This window comes from Anastrepha obliqua, chromosome 1 (assembly GCF_027943255.1).
Source record: "Anastrepha obliqua isolate idAnaObli1 chromosome 1, idAnaObli1_1.0, whole genome shotgun sequence".
NCBI classification, from domain to species: Eukaryota; Metazoa; Arthropoda; class Insecta; order Diptera; family Tephritidae; genus Anastrepha; species Anastrepha obliqua.
The window spans coordinates 126,447,824-126,457,134 of record NC_072892.1 but is presented as its reverse complement, the minus strand read 5'-3'; positions in this window follow the sequence as shown (position 1 = coordinate 126,457,134).

Here is a 9,311-nt window from a genome sequence, read left to right as displayed (position 1 = left end):
AAGGACAGTGATGGGAACATTTCTGACATGCTCAATCTCGACAAGCGAAAACCTGCCTTAGCAAGCTCATCGGCTCTCTCATTTCCCTCTATTCCTTTGTGTCCTGGTATACAGTAAAAAGTCACCTGCCTATTTCCGCAGAGTTCATCCATTTTGGATCTACATTGTTGGACACATCCCGAGTTAGTGCAGCGAGCCATAATTACTTTAATAACCGCTTGACTATCAATGAAAATGTTTGTTCGTCTATTAAGAGGGGTTAATTCCCAGTGCTTTCTGCCATCCATTTTGCTCGATAATGACGACAGATTTTTTGCTTAATTTATCACGTGGAATTACGTAGTCTGACCTTCAATTTGAATCCAGTATGTTGAATATCTTTAATCGTAGATGAGTGTTGTTGTTCGCCGGTCATATTCCTTTATCGTGCCATCTGGACCATCGACCAGATTTGCATATTAAGCCAAATCCTTGAGAAGACCCAAAAGAAGTAGATCGACACCTACCACTTTTTCGAGGATTACAAAGCTGCATTCGAAAGCAAGATAAGGGATCACCTGTATGTCGTCATGTCTGAATTCGACTTGCGGTCACACATCCGACTTTGCAAGAAGACGTCAACAAACATCACCAATGCAGTAAGGATTGGCAAAGATCGTTCTGAGCCATTTGAATAGAAGCGGGGTTTCAGACAAGGCGATTCCTTATCATGCGATTTCAATTTGATGACGGAGAAAATTATTCGCGCATCGCATTCGACATCTCAGACAGTATTTTCTAAATTGCCGAAAAACCAATGCACCCACAAAGAGTGACTGTTTGGTGCGGTTTATGGGCCGGCGGCATCATTGGGCCGTATTTTTTCCAAAATGAGACCGGTCAGGCAGTTACTGTGAACAGTGTTCGCTATCGTGAGATGATAACGAACTTTAAGAGCTAAAGGATGAGATAATTCAGCACATTAACGGCATAGAACCTCAATTATGCCTCAGCGTCATCGAACATTTGGACCATCGGATGGAGGTGTGCCTCCGGGCCCGCGGAGGCGATTTGGCCAATATTTTGCTCAATACGTAATTGAGCTATACCAATATTATCATAACAAAGAGAAATGATAATAATTTCCTGAAAGAATTGTGTTCTATTCAAAATCAACACCGGCCCTTAAAACTTGACCACCCTTTACAATACAAAAGTGTCTTGTTGCGCACCCGCGCTGATGATATCGACATTCTTAGCACTAGTCAGCGGGTAGTCAGTTCTTCAGTCTTGAAACGTTTTTGCCGTGCGAAATAAATAGTGAAACAAGCATTCAGATTTATAATTTCGTTATGTACATGCAGAATTCGTGAAATTTATGTACATAAATATTTTCAGTTAAACGTTAATTTTCATTTGTCTTGAGGCAATATTGAAGACTTTGATATCATTTCGTCGGTTATAAAAATGCCCCCCGAAACGTCTATTTCAGAATCCATGGCAAAAATAGTTGTCCATTTGCGTGAGGAAGGTAAATAAGAAGGCAAATTGGAAAAATTTGCTGAAATGAGTGCAACTACTGTGGTGAAGACTCTTAAAAATTCCAAAGATTATTTCAAACAAGGAAAGTGTGGCTTTCCTTCTATTGTTGATAAGCGAACAAAGCGTCGTATTAAGCATTTAGCAGTTAATAAGTCGTTAAGTGCGGGTGACATTAAGTCCCATATAACATTAGAGGTCTCTAAACGGCGAATTCAACAAATTTTGAGTACTGACGATAACATCAAATACGAAAAAAAACTGCATAACTTAAGTTAAAACCGTGCCTTATGTACGCTCGAATGCAATTCGCCGACAAATATAAATTTCGGTCGGAAGAGTGGCTTAACAACCTTTTTAGGGATGAGAAAAAGTTCAGTTTGGATGGGCCAGATGAAAAGATGAAAGGAAAACTTGGTTTAGGCAGCTTTTGGGCATTAGGAAAGACACCTATTTGTTTTATTTCAAATCGCATGCCATTTGAGATTAACACAGCGCTTCTTGATAATGTTTTAATCGAATTTGGGAAAAGGTTTTGGGAGAAAATAGGATATTTCAGGAAGATAATGCTGCATTTCACGTGTCCCAACTAATTTTTGGCTTCTTCGAAGAGAGAAAAATCGAACGATTGGATTGGCCAGCTTGTAGCCCTATTGAACGTTTTTGGGAACTACTATCTATCTCTTTCTCTGATACTTCTCTCCTTCCCTTCTTGACTACCTACCCTCTTTCCAGAACTCTAAATACAATGAACTTTTTAGTCTGAGTGTTTTAGGAGCCACCAAATCTCTTGGTGCTTTTTGGCTCGACCTATTCAAATTTCAATTTCATTTCACATAGTAATGCTTACCAAAGCGGAAGGAAATTTGAACCGAAAAAGTAATTGTGGAAGAATGAAGATTGAAGAAAATTGAAGTTACGCATCTTCAAAAGATCATTTCATTAATGTCCGAAGTTATTTCTAACAGTGGCTGCAGCAGACACTAAGAAATATTTATTTATTGTTTTTATTTTTTCTTTTATCAAGTTCAGAAGTGTTTATTTCATTATTAATTTCGTGCGGATATATAGTTTGGTTATATATCACTTATGAAACATAAAATGAATTTTTGTGAAACTGTCCTCGAAGCCTTGGACGTCCTCGGGCTCAGTTCATTAGACAATTCGTTGTTAAAAAAGATTTTTGGGGGCGGCTGTCTTCCATGCACACAGTGTGTCCTAACCCTCGAAGCCTTTGGGATTTAATATGTTTCACGGCATCTTCTCCTGGGCATAAGTTTAACAAATGATCGTTGTGGCGTATTCGGTACGTTCCATCGTTGCAGCGTATGGGGCCAAACACCCTTCGGAATACTTTTCGTTGGAAAACTCTTAAGCTACTTTCGTCTTTGCTTGTCAATGTACAGCACTCACAGCTGTAGGACGGCTCCGGTAGTATTATTGACTGGTAGATGGGATTTCAGATGGGACTTCAGCAATTTTGTGTGGGCGTAATATGCTTTGTTTGCTGCCATTATTCTGTCTTGTATTGTGTCGTAACTACTGTTGTCATTTTTTATTAACACTCCCAAATATTTGAAGTGTTGACCAGCTTCAAAGGTTAATGTCCCGATTTGGATGTTTTCAGGACTTTGTCTTTCTTCGCTGCGGGAGACCTTCAGATATTTAGTTTTGCCTTCATTTATTCTAAGGCCTACTAATTTTGCACGAAATTCAATGTTACAGAAGGTTTCAATGAGATATCTTTTGTTCCTTGCCACTATTACGATATCATCCTCGTACGCGATTGTTATTCCTGAGCGACTAAAAAGGTTTCCAAACTTCACTTCGTTTTTTATCGCATAGTGAAGAAAGCGATTAAATAAAGATGTGGAAAGTGGGTCGCCTTGTTTTACGCCACATGCGATTTCGAAGGGCGACACTGCTTGTTGTACAACTACTTTTTCAGTGGTGTTAGTTAGTGTTGCCATGACCAGCTGAATAAGTTTGTCGCTGATACCCAAGTTGGAGAGCGCTTCTGAGATTTTGTCTCGGAGGATACTATCAAAGGCTTGTTTGAAATAGACGAACGGGATGTGTACGTCTAAGTTCCATTCATAGTATTTTTAAAGATTTTGCTTTAACATAAAGACTTGATCTGTTGTTGATAGACTGGGCGAAATCCGCCTTGGTATTCACGCAAGATTTTTTCTGCTTCCGCAGTTAGCCGGGATACGACGATTCGGGAAAAGATTTTATATGTGGAATTTAGGAGAGTGATTCCACAGTAGTTTCACAGTTCAATTTGTCTCCTTTTTTGTGAATAGGAGTTACCAACCCTACACGCCATGCTTCCGGAATGCTGCCTCGGTGCCATATTCTTAAAAAGAGGTGTAGTAGAACTTGGCGTTCGTTGTCGTCGAGATACTTCAGCAGCTCTATGGGAATGCCATCTTCCCCAGGAGCCTTATTGTTACTCATGTGAGTAATTTCCCAAACTCATTTGTGCTAAATACATTTAACAGTAACATTTGCGGCTTCTCATTTCATTAAAATTCTCCGATCTAACAGTCTCGCATGTAACGGCGGTACTGTAACTTAACAGACTACCACTTAACAGCCTATCACTTAACAGCCTACCTATTAACAGGCTTTAAAGTAATAATAAATACATATAACATAACAGGTACCCACATCTTTACATAGAGTTAACATAAGCAAATTTTACTCCCAACCTCACTGTCCAATCGTACACCTGCACTTCGTACCAGCAAACTGCTGCCTGCAAAATTTCAATCGAACTAACAGCCGCCAGCCTTTTAAGCACAACATCTGCAGCCCATTGAAGTCTGGACGTATAAATAAATGTGCTAACATTTTGTCATAAAAAACTGGTTTTTTGTGTTGGTAGTTGTTTTTTTTTTGCCAGTTCCAATTCCATTTCATCCCAAGAGTCATGTTGATATCTAACTCGTAGCCGGCACGTGTCGCACCGGTAATTGCTGGATTTTAGTATTGTGCCAACTATGATGCTGGAAGTACACAATTAGAAGCGAATGTGGGATGAATGTGGATATATATGTAGAAGTATTATTTACGTTTTTTTTTGCTGCTTATAAATAAAACTTTACACAAACAACTAAATAAACCATTTTTATGGTCAGACAGTCTGTTTTGGTGTGCTATACGGCGAAGATGTTTATCAGGCAGACACACTGGGGGCTTACGCTTTGCAACTTGAGACTTTTTATCCGGTGAATTGCACGACAGGTGGATTAAATGCAAAGGGAATTCAAAATTAAATGCTTCAGACTTAAGTGAAAGATTATTTTGTTTTTTTTTATAAAAAAGCAAGAAGGATAAAAAAGGCACAAAAAATTAGTAAAGAAAAATTATAATAGAATTAGATTGAGATGCTTCCATTGCAGGTGATAAAATATCGTTATTAAACTAATCCAAAATTGCGTAAAACAGTGGGACCAAAAATGAAAAGAAATAAAAAATTGTATATATGAATATGTACAAAAATGGCATTAGTACTTTCGCTTGACCAGCGCGCAAAGATGGAAAAGCAACGTTCTAGCTGCGCAAGCGGCGGCAGATTACAATATAGGGTGTTTTTTTAGTTGCATGAGAACTATCGAAATCGATAACTATGGTTTGACAGCTGAGAATGGTAAACTGTGTAGACATTTCTGTTCAATAAAGTTTGGCAAGCCATTGTGAATAAAATAAAAAAAAAAATCTGCTCGCGAGCTTTATGGAGCGCTGGCAGCATCTTCGGCCTTTATTTCTTTTGAAATAAGGAAGAAGATGTCGTTACGGTCAGTGGCGAGCGCCATCGAGATATATACCAAACGTTTATTAACAAAAAATGGTTACAAATTTAATCTTCAAAATAATAGCCATCGCTAGCGACACATTTTTCCCATTTCTCAGGCAATTTGTGGATGCCGCGCCAAAAAAAAGGCTGTCTTTGGCCGCAAACCAATCATCGAGCCATTTTTTTTTGGCATCTTCGTGAGAATTGAAGCGCTGCTCGGAAAGTGCGTGGCCCATCGATGCAAACAAATGATAATCGGAAGGCGCCAAGTCTGGTGAGTAAACCGCATGCACCAGCGGTTCCCAATCGTACGTCTCCACCAATTCCCAGGTCGCTCTTGTTCGATGTGGCGGTGCATTGCCACCAAGAAAACTTACTTTGTGACGCCGATCGGCATCTTGCGACCTTTAAAATCATGCCCATGTCTTTCATACGTTTGGAAATGGTTTTTTGGGTCCCTCCTAACTGCTCTGCCATCATTTCTTGCGGTTGACCATCATCTTTATCCAACAATGCTTGCAATTCGGCGTCCTCAAACTTTTTCGCTGGCCGGCCACGTCCCTTGTTCTCCACGCTAAAATCCTCACTTCGGAATTTTTCAAACCACCTGAAGCACTGTGCTCTACTTAGAGCATGCCAACTATAAGCTTCTATAAGCATTTGATGAGCTCGAGAAGCATTTTTCTTCAATTGATAACAGAAAATCAACGCTATCGGCGAATCGTAGTTTGTAGGCTCGAAGTTCGACATTTTTAAGAGCGACAAAAATGCATTGTTGCATGAAACGTAACAAACAATGAGCTGAATATTGTTGACAGATGACAGACGAAAGTCTCATTTCATAGGTATATACCTGGTAAGAATCAAAAAATATATGCCATGAAATTATCTATCGGATTATAATAAAAGAAACTCATTCCAACTATATTTCTGTTTTGTATTATCATTTCAAGTTCTCAAGCTCTTAAAACCCATCCGATATATATTATATTTATAAATTATACAGCAAGTTCGCGTCTAAAGTCTTTTGCTCCAAGCGAAAGACTCTAAGGTGCGACATTTTTGCTTTTTCAGTTTTCGTTTCACATTTGACGTTTTTCGTGTGCTTAAATATTTTTTATTATATTTTATTATTATTTTTCTTGTGTGTTTAGATTTTTATTTTTACTTTTATTTAGATTCTTATTTTAATTTAAAGGAAAGCCGTGATAAAAAACGACTAAATTATTTTGCCTTTGTCAGCGTATTTCCGCTTAGTGCCTTTAACTTTTTAGTCGCTTCTTTCTTATATTCAGGTTGTGCAAATTAAGCGTGAAGGGATCAGCGTCTGTGAATTTCTAAGAAGCTACCGAATTGGATGACTAAATTACGGTTGATTCGATTGCTGTGAAGGATTTATGCGTTTGCAGAGCTAATGTGTTTCAATTTGGGTTGATTTGGGTCAGACACAGTTGTTGGTTGTATTTAAGGTTTTATAAATGTTCTTCAATAGCACAACATAAATATGTAATACAAATGCACGTACACATATTTATATTAGCGGTATTCAAGAATCAGGTTGACTAGGCTGGTAGATTTGGTTAGTAGTAAAATTGCTGAACAGTTCAAAAACTTGATTTACGAGGCTCGTTGGAAAAGTACGTGGAAAATTAAAAATTACTTAATTGTTCGCAGTAAACCTTTTTCCTATTTTTCGATATGGTTTTCTTTTAGGTTTAAATATTTCGTCTCACGCAGCTCTAGTTTGTTGCCCTCTTCCTGAAAATTAGCCACTGGTTTCTGCAATGAACTCCTCGTTTGAATAAAATATATTTCCCGCCAGCCATTTCTTTAAATTAACGAACAAATAGTCGTTCGGCGGACACGAGAGAGGCAAATATGGAGAATAGGGGGATCTGTGTATATTAGGACGGGTCGATTTAAAAATCGCTCATTGCTTTGTAAAAATCGTATTCTAGGGATCAAAATAAGAAACTTTGCCGAAGGAACCATACCTCTAAAACCAATTCTGATGTCCCCCAATTTTGGTCGAACGAAAAATCCCACTTTGACCCATTTAGAGTGCTCCAATCGGGTCCAAATGTATGACCGACCCCCACTAACTTTGGACGGCCGATCCACCCATGCCAGTGGTACATCCCCTGGAACTCCCCCGAGGGGTTCCCCATACAATCATTTCCAAATATCACCATTTTTGGCCTTTACATGAGAAAAGAAACTAAAAAGTTCCACCCAAATTGTGGGACATCAGAATTCGTTTTAGAGGTATGGTTCCTTCGGAAAAGTTTCTTATTTTGATCCCTAGAATATGATTTTCACAGAGCAATGGGCGATTTTTTTGCCTCCCCACAAATCGACCCGGGCATGTGTATAAGATGTATATTTTAATTCCTCTCAGGCTTTTGACAGAGTCTCGCATTCAATACTTGTTAAGAAATTGCTATGTCTTGGCTTCCATTCCATATTTCTCCGTTGGTTGGAGTCCTATCCCTTTAACCATAGATGTGTGGTTGTCGTTGACACTCGTCAGCCATATTCTTTTATTTTGTTATCTGTATTCCCAAAAGGTAGTATTTTGTATTTTTTCCTATTTGTCTTGCTTATTTGTCTAGCTCCCCCTAAAAAATATCTACCTTTCGGAGTCGGCTTGAAACGGTAGGTCGCCTTATTTGTGGAACAACATCACGACGCACACCACAAATAGGAAGAGAAGCTCGAATAAACACCCAAAATGGGTGTATGCGCCAATTATGTATGCCAGTTGGACACACCAAGTGAAGTAAAGTCCCTTTCCACCTGATCTTTCCAACGCAGAGGAGGCCTTTTTCTTCCTCTTTTACCACCAGCTGGTACAGAATCGTATACATACTTTCAGAGCCGGAGCGTTTGTATCCATTCGGACGATATGACCCAGCCAACGTGGCTGTTGGATCTTTATTCGCTGCGCCATGTCTATGTCGTCGTAAAGCTTCGCCGTTGCCAACGTGTCCACAATCTTGCACAGAATCTTTCTTTAAAACACTCCAAGCGTCGCTTCATCGGATGTTGTCATCGTCCAAGCTTCTGCGCCATACGTTAGGACGGGCATGATGAGAGTCTTGTAGAGTGTTAGTTTTGTTCGTCGAGAGCGGACTTTACTGCTCAATTGCCAACTTAGTCCAAAGTAGCACTTGTTGGCAAGAGAGATTTTACGTTGGATTTCAAGGCTGCCATTGTTATCGGTGTTAATGCTGGTTCCTAAATAGGGGAAGTCTTTTACAACCTCGAAATTATAACTGTCTACAGTGACGTGGGTGCCAATACGCGAGTGCGCCGACTGTTTGTTTGAAGATAGGAGGTACTTCGTTTTGTCCTCGTTCACCACCAATTTTGAGAAGGCAGAACTTACAGCGCGGTTGTTGAGGCCGATAATGTCAATATCATCGGCATACACCAACAATTGTACGCTCTCATAAAAAAGTTTTACCTGAGCGATTAAGTTCTGCGGCTTGTACGATCCTCTCCAACATCGGGTTAAAGAAGTCACACGACAGCGAGTCACCCTGTCTGAAACCTCGTTTGGTATTAAACGGCTCGGAGAGGTCCTTCCCAATTCTGATGGCGCTGCTGGTAGTGAGTAACGTCGTCTTGCGTAGCCGTAGTAGTATTGCGGGGATACCAAATTTAAGCATCGCGGCACATAACTCTTGAATTTTTTGCATGTGATCACAGGTCACTACCCGCGGGATCCACATGCCGTGAGACTTGGAATTACTTCGAGACCTCTTTTGGGCATCTTGGTTCTCACTTCTTTGCTACCCTATCAGTAAGGCCTTGATATTAAAAATGATGTACTTCATCAACAGCATAAAACAGTTAATACAACCGCATCTCAGTCATCGTTCGTAATCCACAAAGCTTCCACCCTTCCTCTATCTGCTTTCATCGAATCGGTCTTCCTTCTTCTTACTTCCTTCGCACTGGTATCAAAAGGATGAGTTTGACTTCTTCG